Below are 13,967 nucleotides of genomic sequence, written 5' to 3'. Positions count from 1 at the left end.
TTTTGATTATCAGCACTTCCACCATATCATTTGAGGTGTTTAGCAGCTCAGTACAGATGAGTGTGTCTTTGATGTAGAGGCTGACCCCACCCTGAAGCCGGTGTTTCCTATCACATCTGAAAAGATTGTACTCTGAGATCCATATTTCACCATCATGGTAGTCCTTTGTGTGGGTTTCTGTTAGGGCTGCAAACACTGTATTTGCCTCATGAAGGAGACCATCTATAAAGTGAACTTTGTTGGATTTGCGTGTTTTTATACCCTGGATGTTGGCAAATATAAATGATGTTATCGTGTTAGTGGAAGTGCTGGAAGCCTTACTTGGTGTTAATATCTGAGGCTCTGGTAAGAAGGCCACTGTGTTTGCGTCCAGGGTGTGTCGTTTTGGAAGTGATATGGTCACTGCTTGCATCACAAGCTGGGATGTTTCTGGCGGGGGAGAAAGAAACAATTGCGCAGCGCGTCCCGCGGCGTTGCGCGGGCAGTTTGGGGCCGTATAAATACGGGCGCACAATGGGGCTCCGCCTCACTCCGCCTGCCCTCGCCGCTGCCCTCGCAAAACAGGGACCCCCGGGTCCCTGTTTACTCGGTCTCGCCCGCTTACTTCCGCATTCTTCCACCCCGCCACGACAAGCCGGAACCCCCCCCCCCCCCTTCACGCCCTACTGCGGCGAGGAAGAGAACGCGAGCCGGATATTCCTCTGATCACCATCAACGCACGCAGCGGTGCCGGGATGCAGCCGCCCAGGGCCTACGTTAATACTATTACCTTCTCTTTATTTGCTGGGCTATATGGCAGTATTAATATTATTCCGTACCGTTACTGTCATTCCAGTATTATTTTATTAAAATATAAATTGTTGAAATTGAAATTGAAATTGAAATAAGTTTATTGAGGTAAAATACACACAAAGGGATGAGGTAGCTCAAGCTATTCTCACCCCGTTCAGTACAACGTGTTAATACATACATAGACACACATCACAAACACTAAACATATTGGTGAACATTCTGAGAGATAAACATATACATTTCCTCCTTCACAAGTAGTATGGTATCAGACGTACACACAAATACTTTTATGACCTAGGTATACTGTATAGACAATTTGCAAGAGACATGCAGATAATTCAACAAAATATTACAATCTTGGTGCAAAATTCTTATATCTCTCAAGAATATCATCAACCTTTCCGTTGTGACACATCCAGGCTATTTGTTCAGGAACAGTCCTTATCTCAGTGTTTCTATATACACTAATCAACGGACAATCAAGAACATAATGGGCAAGGGTGTGAGACCTTAACATACCACATAGTTTACACTTCGTGTCATTACCATGAACATCTATCCCATATTCCCAGTAATATTTGTACCCAAGCCTGAGCCGCATGTACACAGAGTCACTCCAAGCATTTCTCCTTTTACCATAAGTGAAATGGGTGTTTTGACTCACATACAATTGTTATAAATTGTTATTATGGTTTGGCGTTGCTTTCTTAATTTCTTCCATTCTGCGGCACTTGCCGTCATCTGTTATTTACGATATTACATTGTATTCTTCTTTGTACGATTATTTACGACATTGTATTCTTATTATTATCCTTATTACAGTTACTGAATGGCAGCTCCCTGCCGTCGATTTCACTTTGCTCCTGTTCTAAAGATGTTGCCGAAGTTCACGGCGTACTAGCTGCGGCTCGCAGACGCTCATTGACAACACAAGACTACACTCAGCGGCCACTTAAGGCAGACTCCTTGGCTTCTATCCAGCCCAATCACCCGTCTGGAGGCAGAGATGGGATAGAGACCAAGGGTAATGTTCCCCGCTCACATTCTACATCCGATTAGGACACAAGCATGTTATAGATTTGGCTTTAAGAATTGGTTCTTATTCCATTTTATTGTTTATGTATATGTTGCTTAGTTGTTATACCCTTTCTTGGTATATGTATTGTTTATATTCAAGATTTATAGTGTTTCGTCTTACCCTGTTATAGTTGCTTTGTGCCTCCTTGCTGTTCTCCTAGCGGTTTTCTCCCACCTTTGCTCTTAGCAAAGGTACTTCCCCCTTCCGTTTGCTGGAAGATTCTTAGATTTGTTAGCCCCCCTTCATTGCTACAGTATAATTATTCGGATGCTCTTTATTCATCCAGGATTGTTAATTAAGGTTTCTCTTAATTCCTGCTGCCGGGCTCCCTCCCCCGTTTTTCGTCTCCGTATTGATTCAGCTAGGGTTTCCCTCTCGTCTGTGCTCTTGCCTGTCACGATAACACTGCACGCCGCTTCTGCCCACCCTTACTGCCTTTATATCTTTCAGCCCGGGGGAGGTGAGCTACGCGACAAAAAATCGACGCACGCTCCGACTGGACCAGGTATCGCTTACATGGTCAGGAATCAACACTCTTCGGATCCTACAAGCACAGATCCTACAAGCGCTCCTGTCACCAGGCGAGATTTCTCCAGGATCCTACGCGCTGCCCTCTCGGCGCTAGGCTTGACTTCAGATGACTACGCTCCGCACCCAGCTGTCTCGGGACGGGCTCGCCACATCAGAAATAATGGCAAACGGCAGGCGGAAGAGTAGTGCTCACATCCTACGTCAGACGGGACGTTGTTGCTCTGCTACATTGAGTGCCTCACGCGGCCAGCTGGCACTCGCCCTTCGGGGGGGGGGGTCCGGCCGCTGGCCTGCGGTGGGGGTGCAGCGCCGGTCCCCAAGTGTCCCGCTGTCCGCAGCTAATACTTTGCCCAGTCTAGGTGCTAGTAAGCCCTACTTGTAGTCACACCCCCTTCTCCTTATCCATTAGGTCTTTTACGGCCTCTTGGCCGGGTACATTACGTGTTATGTGGTCTCTCACTTATTAGTTATTCTTTGTGTCCTGCCTGTTATATCCTAGTGTTATATAATTACTACACATTTGCACTCGGCCTTAATTCTAGTACCAGTTAACCTTTAGGTTTCTGCAGAATTAGTTTCCATGTCACTATAGGCTAAGGTCTCATACTTACTACGGGTGTACCTTTTAAGTTAAATCTAGTCCTTGGAATTGTTACTGTTAATTCTTACTTTATATATTTACTTTATATATTTTAATATAAACGTTATATATTCCTTAAATTATATTTGAAACTTTGTATATTTACATGTTCAATATTAAGTTTTATATAATATCAACTTTGTTAAGTCTATAATATAAACCGTGTTTAATATAAACTTTATATAATTACTTACTTTATGTGAACTTTATATATTTACATGTTCTGCAGAATTTAATCTTCAATAAACTTTAACGCCCCATACTGCCAGTATCTTTCTCCCCCTGGTCAGAAATCGTCCAGTTTTGGTAGTAGGACGGGTGTTGTGTGGTGTAGTACCTGTGTGCTTGTTGATAATTTGTATTCCAGTCTTGTGGGTATCTCCCTTCCCCTCTGTAATCCTGTAGTGGTTCCATCTGACTGTTCCTCTCTCTTATATTTACTACTCTGTTTCTGCCTTCCTCTAAAAAATTTCCAGTAGTGTCATATTGATCTTCCCGTCTATAACGCTGTGTACCTCTCACATGGAATTCCGGACACTGAAGATTGTAGCATTTTTTGTCCCTAATTGAAAATTGACATAATTTAGGGTGGAAGTATCTACACCCTGTTCCAAAACGGCATGTACCTGCATTTTCGAGGATGCAGAAAATGGCATTTTGCTCCTAATTTTCCATATTTGCATATTCCTTTAGCGTAGAATTTGCAAATGTGTTCCGGTTTTGTGTTTTTCAAGGTATTTATATCTATGACCTTCTTGTCTACCTCTTTATCGGAGCCATCTCCGTTTTTCGTCCCAATTCCTTCATCTATGCACTCTGTCTCACTGTTGCTCTCATCGTTTATATTATCTGGCTCTGCAATATTGCTGTTATTTTGTACCACAATAGTCTCCTCCTCCACACTACTGCTGCGGTTCTCTAAACTATCTGTTCCTGAGTTTTGGTCGTTATCCAATGTTGACTTTTCCCAGTCCGCATATATCACTGGTAGCTTGTCTGTGAATGGTAATCTCTGTGACTCGGGAATGTTTTTCATCAGTTTAGTTATGTTCTCTAACATTAATCTGTCATCTTTGCAAACCCAGTAAATTCCTTGCCTTTTTGTGCATCCTGGAGCTAATTCTGTACAGCCCAGGTGGAATCTTATGTTACAGATGCAGCACGTTACGCCTGCATTTCGTTTTCCCAGTACTCCCGAACACTCGCCACACCTCTCCATTGTCTGATGTATTGTGTTGTATTTGTGCTTCACTGTATGGATCACTTGTTGATGTCTGTCCTTTTAACTCTTTATAAAATTATGTGTATATATATTTATATGTTTAATATTTATAATATTATATGTATACCGTATATTTGTAATATTATGTATGTTATTTTGTTCAAACTTTACGGCAGGTACTTAGCGTAGGGTAGTGAAGCTGGTCCCCCGGTCGGTACAGGTGACCTCTTGTTGTCCCAGGTTGATGTCACCAGTTTCCAGTTACCTGATTTATAACACTGATGCCGCCTCTTGCCACTATTCTATATTTCTAGTATTCTATATTTATAATATTCTATGCACGATTTTCCTTCACTTCCAACTTATATTTTGTTGTGATACCCGTTCCACATCACTGTTCCACGAATCACCGTTCACTCGGTGATTCGAGTGAAGGGAAGGGAACAAGTAGGGAAAACCAACTACCACCACCCCTTGCCCAGTGTAGTATACTGAACACCGGGAGCGGGAGTCTTGGAGGAGTGGGGAGGAGGGGCGGGGGTGTTGAAATTGAAATAAATTTATTGAGGTAAAATACACACAAAGGGATGAGGTAGCTCAAGCTATTCTCACCCCGTTCAGTACAACGTGTTAATACATACATAGACACACATCACAAACAATAAACATATTACCAAACATTCTGAGAGATAAACATATACATTTCCTCCTTCACAAGTAGTATGTTATCAGACGTACACACAAATACTTTTATGACCTAGGTATACTGTATAGACAATTTGCAAGAGACATGCAGATAATTCAACAAAATATTACAGTCTTGGTGCTAAATTCTTATATCTCTCAAGAATATCATCAACCTTTCCGTTGTGACACATCCAGGCTATTTGTTCAGGAACAGTCCTTATCTCAGTGTTTCTATATACATTAATCAACGGACAATCAAGAACATAATGGGCAAGGGTGTGAGACCTTAACATACCACATAGTTTACACCTCGTGTCATTATCATGAACACCTATCCCATATTCCCAATAATATTTGTACCCAAGCCTGAGCCGCATGTACACAGAGTCACTCCAAGCATTTCTCCTTTTACCATAAGTGAAATGGGTGTTTTGACTCACATACATGTAGTGTTGCATGGTTTGACTTCTCTCATACATTATCTCTCTCCTCTCCACTCCTGCCTGTGCCTGAATATTTCTGATTTTGCTTCTTATTTGTCTCATTGTGAATTCACATTCAATGTCAACTTGTGGTTTTGATGTGGCACGTTTGGCCAAGTCATCTGCCACCTCGTTGAGCACTATTCCAACATGAGATGGAATCCACATGAATTTCACACTATAACCTTTCAGCTGTATCTCAGTTATTCTTCTCTTACAGTCCTCAACTATAGACATGAAGACTGGGTTTCGACTGTTTAAGGACTCCAGTGCTCCTCGGCTATCGACAAATACAAAAACATTTTTGTCGTCATAACGTACTTCCTCCAAACACGCCAGAATGGCCTGCAGTTCAGCTTGTGTGTATGATATATAATTACTAAGCCGGAGTTCAATATTCCTGTCCACAGTCCCAAACTCCGTATATTCTCTTATTAGGACACCACACCCTGCCCTGCCATCCTCCGCCACCGACCCGTCGCAATATACATGTAAACTGTTGCCTCTTGGTAACCGAGATATCATGCTTCCATACAAACACCGTAATTGTCCCGGTTCATGATGAATCTTTTTCACATTGAGGGGTACAATTTCGACGTCTATTTTCTGTACTTTCCAGGGAGCAGACATATTACACTGTCGAGAGGGTTTACAGCAGTCAAGTACGTCGTATTCCCTGAGGTCATGAGCTAATCCCCTCGTGTAGCGTGTCTCCCTCAGTTTCCTGGAAGTGTGTACGTCACTCAAGCAGGTCTGAACGCTCTCAAACAGCTTATCCCCTCCTTTTCTCCGCATGAAACGAATAGATACTCTAGTGTTAATGTCACGGACTCTATCACACACACTCTGTAAATTTAATTCCATTCTCATTATTTCAATCATTGCATTTCTTTGACATCCAAGAATAATCCTCATAGCCTCGTTCTGTATCAGCTCTATTTTTTTAATTCTGCCTTGGCCTGTGTAAGACAATACGGGTGCTGCGTAGTCTATCAGGGACCGAACAGTGCTTATGTATAACATCCGTAAGATAGGTACCCCAACACCTGCATCAGAAAAAGCCAGTGCTTTCAGAGGATGCAGACGGGCTTTACATAAGGTGCTGATATGATTTATTTCAGCATTTTTACTCTCACATGTGTATCCAACATACATGCCCAGATACTTGTACTTCTGAACACGGCTCAGTTCCACACCATTTAGAGTAAGTGTTCTATTTCTTCGTTTCCTATACTCGTATTTGGTTTTATTTGCATTTATAACTAAGACTAACTTGTGACAGGTTGTACCAAGTATGTTAAGAGCAGTTTGAATTTTGTTCCCAGAAGTGCCTTGTATAAGAATGTCATCAGCATATATGATCGTCGTGACCCCTGGAGGATACATATCTGATGCTAATCTGTTCATTAATACACTGAATAAGGTGGGACTTAATACTCCCCCTTGTGGGGTACCTAACTGAAACCTCCGTTCCTCAGACATGTATCCCTGGTAATACACCTGACCTTTTCTGCCTTGTAGATAATCCCTTATCCAGTGTAGCAATCTCCCTGTTATTCCCAGATTGGCTAATTCGTATAAGATTACTTCCCCATTGGCTTTATCAAATGCTCCTTGTAGATCAACAAAAACTCTACAATTGTCATCCACATTAGACAAACACTTTAAGAGACAATCCGCAGTACTTTTGCCTTTGATAAAACCAAAGAGATTACTGGACATGTTATCACCTACAAGGTAGAGTAGCCTATTTAACAAAATTCTTTCCATCATTTTACAAAAGCAGGATATTAAGGAGACAGATCTGTAGCCTCCGTTTGACTTAGGGATAGGAATGATGACAGCCTCTTTCCATTTTCTTGGTAACTTTCCCTCTCTATAACTCATATTAAACAAATCAAGTAAGGGACTAGGTTTCATACCGGCTAAATAATTAAGAATGTCATACGTTACTCCATCTTTCCCCGGAGCAGTAGAGCTGCCACTTTTTATAGCATCCAGTAGCTCATCGTGAGTTATCTCAGTACATGTTATAGATCTTGTATTTAAGGCACATAAAGTTACTCCATTTCTAATATTTTCCCATGACTCAATGGTGACTTTCGTGTCTGCAGGTAAGGACTCCATACCAGCAGCACTTGCCCATTTATCTACTAACTCATTAGCAACTTTCCCTGGATCTGAGTGAGCAATGAATTTGGTCTTACAACCCCGGATTTTGTTTACTGCTCTCCATATGTCTTTATGGTTCTTAGTATTACCAATGGACTGAGCAAAGTCTTGCCAGTATCTGTCCCGCGCCTCCTTCCTGGGGGTGTTGAAGGAGTGGGAAAGAGGGAAGGGGGTGATGGAGGAGTGGAGAAGGATGGGCCGGGTTGTTGGAGGAGTGGGAAGGAGGGGCGGGGGTGTTGGAGGAGTGGGAAGGAGGGGCCAGGGTGATGGAGGAGTGGGGAGGAGGGGCGGGGGTGTTGGAGGAGTGGGAAAGAACCACGAACTGCGCCGCGCCTCAACGACACGTGGGCCAGTACTCTATCCTGCATTTCCAGTCCGCTTTACGGTGTACACGGGACTTCTCAAGCATGGACCTCACGGCCGCTACCACGGTCCCAGCTCTGATGCTCCCTGATCCTTCGACCTCCCAGGTTGATACGGGAGGGGCCCCCCCTGTCCTACTCAGCCAACCCTAAGGTAAAGTGAGGTTTTCTGTTCAAGTTTAGTCAGGACTGTCCCCAGTGTCGGCGTGTGCCTAGCGCCGTCCCTCGCGGTCCGTTCGTGCCACCTTAGCTAGTTCCCTAGGGCCTTCTGCCCGTTTGCCTGTCTGGGGGTATGCAGGTGCGCCCTTCAGGGCGTGACTGGTGCTGCTGTTTGCTGCTGCCGCAATGCCCTGGCCGGCGTGTGTTCTGCGCCGTGCCCCGTGTGGGCCGTGCCAGGTAGCGCTTCCTCCCAGACGTGCACTAGGGGCACCGGTCTGCTGTGTTCTCTAGGCGTGCCCCTAGGGGCCTTGGTTCGTGCCCCACCCGGCCAGGGTCCCTATAAGTGGCCTGGCCTGGCCAGAAGACAGGCAATAAATAGAGAGATGAGGAGCAAAGTAAGGTGTAGTAGAGGGGCTAGTAGTAGGAACTGCAGAGGGCCTATTGGCCCATACGAGGCAGTTCCTATTATAACCACCGAAAGAGAAGGAGAAAATAATGAGAAGAGGAAAGCGAGGGAACGTAGGAGAAGACAATGAACAGAAAGAAGAGAGAAAAGAGAAAGAAAGGTAAATGGAAAGGGTAAGCTTATGTAAGCTGTGTTTGTACACAATGAAATCTTCAGGAAACCAGACACAATAAAAATTCCAGAGAACAACATAGAGCGTATAGAGGTGTCTAAAGACAAAGTGAAAAAAATGCTCCAGGAGCTTAGTAAGAACAAAACAGTTGACTCAGATGAAGTTTCACAATGGGTTCTGAGAGAATGTACACCTGAGCTCAGCATTCCACTTCAGCTGATTTTTCAGGCATCCATGTGTACAGGAATTGAAGCAGATGTGTGGAAAAAGGCTAACAAAGTTCCAATCTACAAAAGTGGCAGCAGAGAAGACCCCCCCCCCCCTAAATTATAGGCTTGTATCATTATGTAATAGTCAAAATATTGGAAAAATAATTAAAACTAAGTTAGTAGAACACCTAAAGAAAAACGATATAATATCAGAACGTCAGTATGGGTTTCGATCTGGAAGATCCTGTGTAACGAATTTACTCAGTTTCTACGATCGAAGCACAAAGATTTTACAGGAAAGAGATGGTTGGGTTGACTGCATCTATTTGGACCTAAAAAAAAGGCTTTCGACAGAGTTCCACATAAGAGGTTGTTCTGGAAACTGGAACATATTGGAGGGGGGTGACAGGAAGGCTTCTAGCATGGGTGAAAAATTTTCTGATAGAAAATCAGAGGCAATGTATCGGACTGGAGAAATGTCACAAGTAGAGTACCACAAGTGCGGTACCACAGACCACAGTCTGTCGTCTGTCGTGGAGTCACATGTGGTGTCCGTAGGGTCCGCGAATAACATCAATTATCTCGAGACATTGAAGTGTTACGGAGACAAGAAACAGTTTTTTGTCACAGGAGTGTATACAAACGCAGTGATCAAGTGTACAGTGAGCTCCTACAGCGGTAGAGCAATTAAGAAAGCAAAAATAAGGTCGAGTGGCAAGATCAGTGTGTATCAATGGGTCAACCTACTACACATAAGGGGCATAACTGGCCGACCCCTCACAGTGTTCAAGAGAGAACTGGATAAGCACCTCCAAAGGATACCTGATCAACCAGGCTGTGACTCATACGTCAGGCTGCGAGCAGCCGCGTCCAACAGCCTGGTTGATCAGTCCGGCAACCAGGAGGCCTGGTCGACGACCGGGCCGCGGGGACGCTAAGCCCCGGAAGCACCTCAAAGTAAGGAGCCGGTCGGCCGAGCGGACAGCACACTGGACTTGTGATCCTGTGGTCCTGGGTTCGATCCCAGGCGCCGGCGAGAAACAATGGGCAAAAGTTTCTTTCACCCTATGCCCCTGTTACCTAGCAGTAAAAAAATAGGTACCTGGGTGTTAGTCAGCGGTCACAGGCTGCTTCCTGGGGGTGGAGGCCTGGTCGAGGACAGGGCCGCGGGGACACTAAAAGCCCCGAAATCATCTCAAGATAACCTCAAGATAAGGTAGGTAACCAACCTAGCCAGGACCTACGATTTGCTTGCTGAGTGTTGTGTTGTGAAGCGGATTGTAGCATACATAGTGATTGATCCCCCGAAGTGTGTGCACCGTTTAGGATCGTATACTAAGTTGCACATAGTGGCTGACAAGTTCAAGTTCAAGTTCAAGTATGTTTATTGAGATAAGCAATAAATACATCTCAAAGGGATAGAGTAGCTTAGGCTATTTCTACCCCCCAAGTGGCTGACGACCAGTGAGGAAGATAGGAACGAATGGTATACCAGGAGCACGTGGAGACAACATTGACACCAGGGAGAGGAGAGGACAGGCGACCAACCCCATCATAAAGACATCTCCACAAACTCACCTAGGCGTGCTTGCTCGGGGTGAGCTGACGGTAGGTACCCCTCTCTAGGTCATCAATAAGGTGTACAGAGTGACATAATAATTAATTTGGAAGAGGTAAGGCTGGAGGGTAGACCCCAGGCCGGCCGGGAAGGTATGAACCAGCGGCTGCAACAGCGCTTTCCCTCGCGAACTCTTGAGTCCATTAAGAGCCAAAGGAAAAGGATCGAGTACAGAGAATTGGTGGCGGAATACAGAAATCGAGCGGAGAGCGAGGGCTCAAAGTCCTCACTGTCTAACTCAGACAGGGAGGACGAACAGCCTAGCCCGTTGAGGAACCGTGGACGGAGAGGCAACATTAGGGCGGCGGTGGGCGCCCCCGATGGCGCCGACCCCGACATGCCCCCCCCTGACGGGACACCCCAGGAAGCTGCTTGGAAGGAAACTATGGTAGAATTCCTTGCAGCTATTGAACCCAGGGGCCAGGAAACCGGATGGGGGGAGGAACTCCTCGACGAGGCAATCACCGACCTGGTCAGTGGTAACGGCCATAACGTGGATAGGATCCTCGAGCGCCATGCTCGGGTGGTTACTTCTGCCAAAAGATCTGGTGACCACGCACTGCGCCCCCACCCTGCGCGTCGACAGAGACCTCCTCCAATAAACCGTGCTGATCCAACCCAACCTAAGTGGACGAAACAGGGAACGAAGGGCACAGTATGTTCTATGCCAGAGCCTGTACGAGAAGGATCGTTCAAAAGCTGCTGCGCGCGTCCTCTCCGGAGACTGGAAGGTTACCCCCACTGAGGTGGAGCCAGCCCGTCTCTTTCCATTCTGGGAAGCACTATTCTCTAGACCCACATCGCCGGACCGCCGCCCAATTCGCGACCGTGATCCAGTTAATCAGCAACTAGGGGATCCAATAACACCAGAGGAAATCCTTGTTGCTCTCAAGGCAAGTAGCAGTGCTGCTCCTGGCCCAGACGGTATCACTATACGTTTACTTAAAGCTATACCAATCAGGGTGTTTGCAAAACTGTTTAATCTGTGGTTGGTAAACGAGTCCCTGCCACAACCTTTTCGCAAGAACAAGACAGTGCTTATACCTAAGAAACCTAACCCAGACTCTCCTTCCCACTATCGCTCCATAACTATGTCATCAACGATAGTAAGGCTGTTCCACAAGATTCTGAGCAGCAGACTCTCCGAGGCAGTCAGGATCGACAGGCGGCAGAAGGCCTTCGTCCCCGTTGACGGATGCCCTGAAAACCTGGTGATCCTGGATGCCCTCCTTGCTGAGGCTCGTGCGCTCAAACACAACACGCACCTGGCGTTTCTGGATATGGAGAAGGCTTTCGATAGCGTCTCCCACCCGGCCATCCATCGGGCCATGAAACGTAAAGGCATTCCACAGCCTTTAAGGACATATAATGTCGGGCTATGACCGGTCCTCAACCATAATAACCAGCCAAGGGGAGAAGTCGAAGGACATCCTGATCACTAGGGGTGAAACACGGTGACCCCCTGTCTCCATTTCTCTTCAACCTAATAATTGATGAGACAATTACTAGGGCTAAGGACTTGGGGCTAGGGGTCGGTCTGGGAGGTGAAAAGGTATCAGCGCTGGCTTTTGCCGACGACCTGGTTGTGGCAGCAGAAACGGCTGCCGGATTACAGATACTCATAACCAGTATTTGCCACACGCTGCGCGGCTCTGGTCTCAAAGTAAACGCTGCAAAATGCCGGACGCTGAGCATAGCGATCGATGCGCATCGAAAGACATGGCATGTCCCCACCAGGAAGGCATATTACGTCGGAGACGATGCGATCGGTACTATGAGTGTGGCGGACGAGTACAAGTATTTAGGGATACTGATCGGAGCCGGGGGCAGACGTTTATCCTATGGTTCCCTGTTTGAGGACGGCCTGACCAATATCACCAAGGCGCCGCTCAAACCCCAACAGAGGTTATACCTACTAGAGCACCACCTAATCCCCAAGATGAACCACCGCCTTGTCCTCGGACACGTGGCTAAAACGGAGTTGGCGAGGTTGGACCGGCGGCTGCGACACGCCACTCGTGGCTGGCTGCGGCTGACCCATGACACTCCTAACGCCTTTATCCACGCCGACGTCAAGGACGGTGGACTAGGGATACCCGACTTTGCCACATCGATCCGGCTACAAAAGAACAAGCGACTCGGGGCGCTGACTGGATCAGCGGACCCAGTGGTGGTGGCAGCGGCTCTCCTACCCGCATTCCAAGCGAGAATGCGCCGGTGGGTAGACCCGACCACGGCCGCTGGAACGCCATCCAGCAGGACGACCGAGTGTGCTAGGAGGTGGAAGGCAAAACTGTACAGCATGGTCGACGGCGCCGGCCTCGCTTCCTCGTGTGAGGTCCCATCCTGTCACAAGTGGGTTGCGTCCGGCACCCGTTTGCTAAGCGGAGGAGATTTTGCCCACGCCATCCAAATTAGGGCAAACGCTGTAGCCACGCCGTCTAGGGCGGCTAGGGGTAGACCCGAGGCTTCTGGTCTCTGTGATGCTTGTCAGAAACCAGGAACCCTGGGCCACATATCCCAGGCCTGCCATAAGACACACGGGGCTCGGGTGAAACGTCACGACGACATCACCCGGTTCGTAGCTGGCCGCCTGCGGCAAAGAGGCTTTGAGGTGGAGCACGAAGTCCGTATACCAGATGGAGGGACCTTCTGTAAGCCTGACATTATAGCTTGCAAAGGTGACGAGGCCTTCATATTAGACACCCAGGTCTCAGCTGATAACTTCCCACTCTCCCGTCCACATCAGAGCAAGTGCGACAAGTACGGCACCCCCGAGATCCTGCAGAAGGTCCAGGAGTATACCGGAAAGCATACAGCATCCGCCTCCTCAATAACCCTTAATTGGAGGGGTGGATGGTGCAAGGAGAGTGCGCGTGGTCTACAAGGTATGGGTCTCACCAAGAGCGACCTCGAGATTTGCTCCGTGAAGGCCCTGACCTGGACATATTCTATATACAGAATATGGTCCAAGGCCACGTCAAGGGGCAGGCCACCCTAGTCCCGGGATCACTGTGCACAGGGTGCATAAGGGTCAATATAGTCACGCTTAGGTGAACCGCAGCCACGATAGCTGGTAGCCAACTATCTAAGCAGTTTCGTCATCTGGAGTACCACTTCTCCTAATGGCGTCTCACAAGAGGGTGGATGACCTGGCCGGAGCCCACGAGTAGGTAAGGCGGCGGCCGGAGGGACGCCATGCGCATACATGATAACCCTCCCGCTCCGGGGCCTTGTTAGGAGCATCCACTGTGTCTAGTTTTCCATGTATGCCGACGTCAAATCATCAACCCTGCCGATTGGGCAGCTTGCTGCTTTGGCCTTCAGCGTTTGTTCTTTTTAAATGTTATACTGTGCACCCCTACCTATGTGTGCTGTGTCCCATATAGAAAAAAACAACTACAAAAGAATTTTCCATTAATGTTTGTTTATTTTCA

At 46.9% G+C, this 13,967-nt stretch overlaps 1 long non-coding RNA gene across 1 annotated transcript; it reads left to right on the top strand.

The window, feature by feature from the left end:
* Positions 1-694: 694 nt before the first annotated feature.
* LOC138369278 (uncharacterized) lies at positions 695-3,172 on the top strand. The gene is made up of 2 exons (XR_011229794.1): positions 695-1,816; positions 2,321-3,172. It is a non-coding gene; the product is annotated as an uncharacterized lncRNA (long non-coding RNA).
* The last annotated feature ends 10,795 nt before the right edge of the window (positions 3,173-13,967 follow it).

Source organism: Procambarus clarkii, chromosome 27 (genome assembly GCF_040958095.1).
Source record: "Procambarus clarkii isolate CNS0578487 chromosome 27, FALCON_Pclarkii_2.0, whole genome shotgun sequence".
In the NCBI taxonomy this organism is placed as follows: Eukaryota; Metazoa; Arthropoda; class Malacostraca; order Decapoda; family Cambaridae; genus Procambarus; species Procambarus clarkii.
This window is presented reverse-complemented; position numbering and strand designations above follow the sequence as displayed.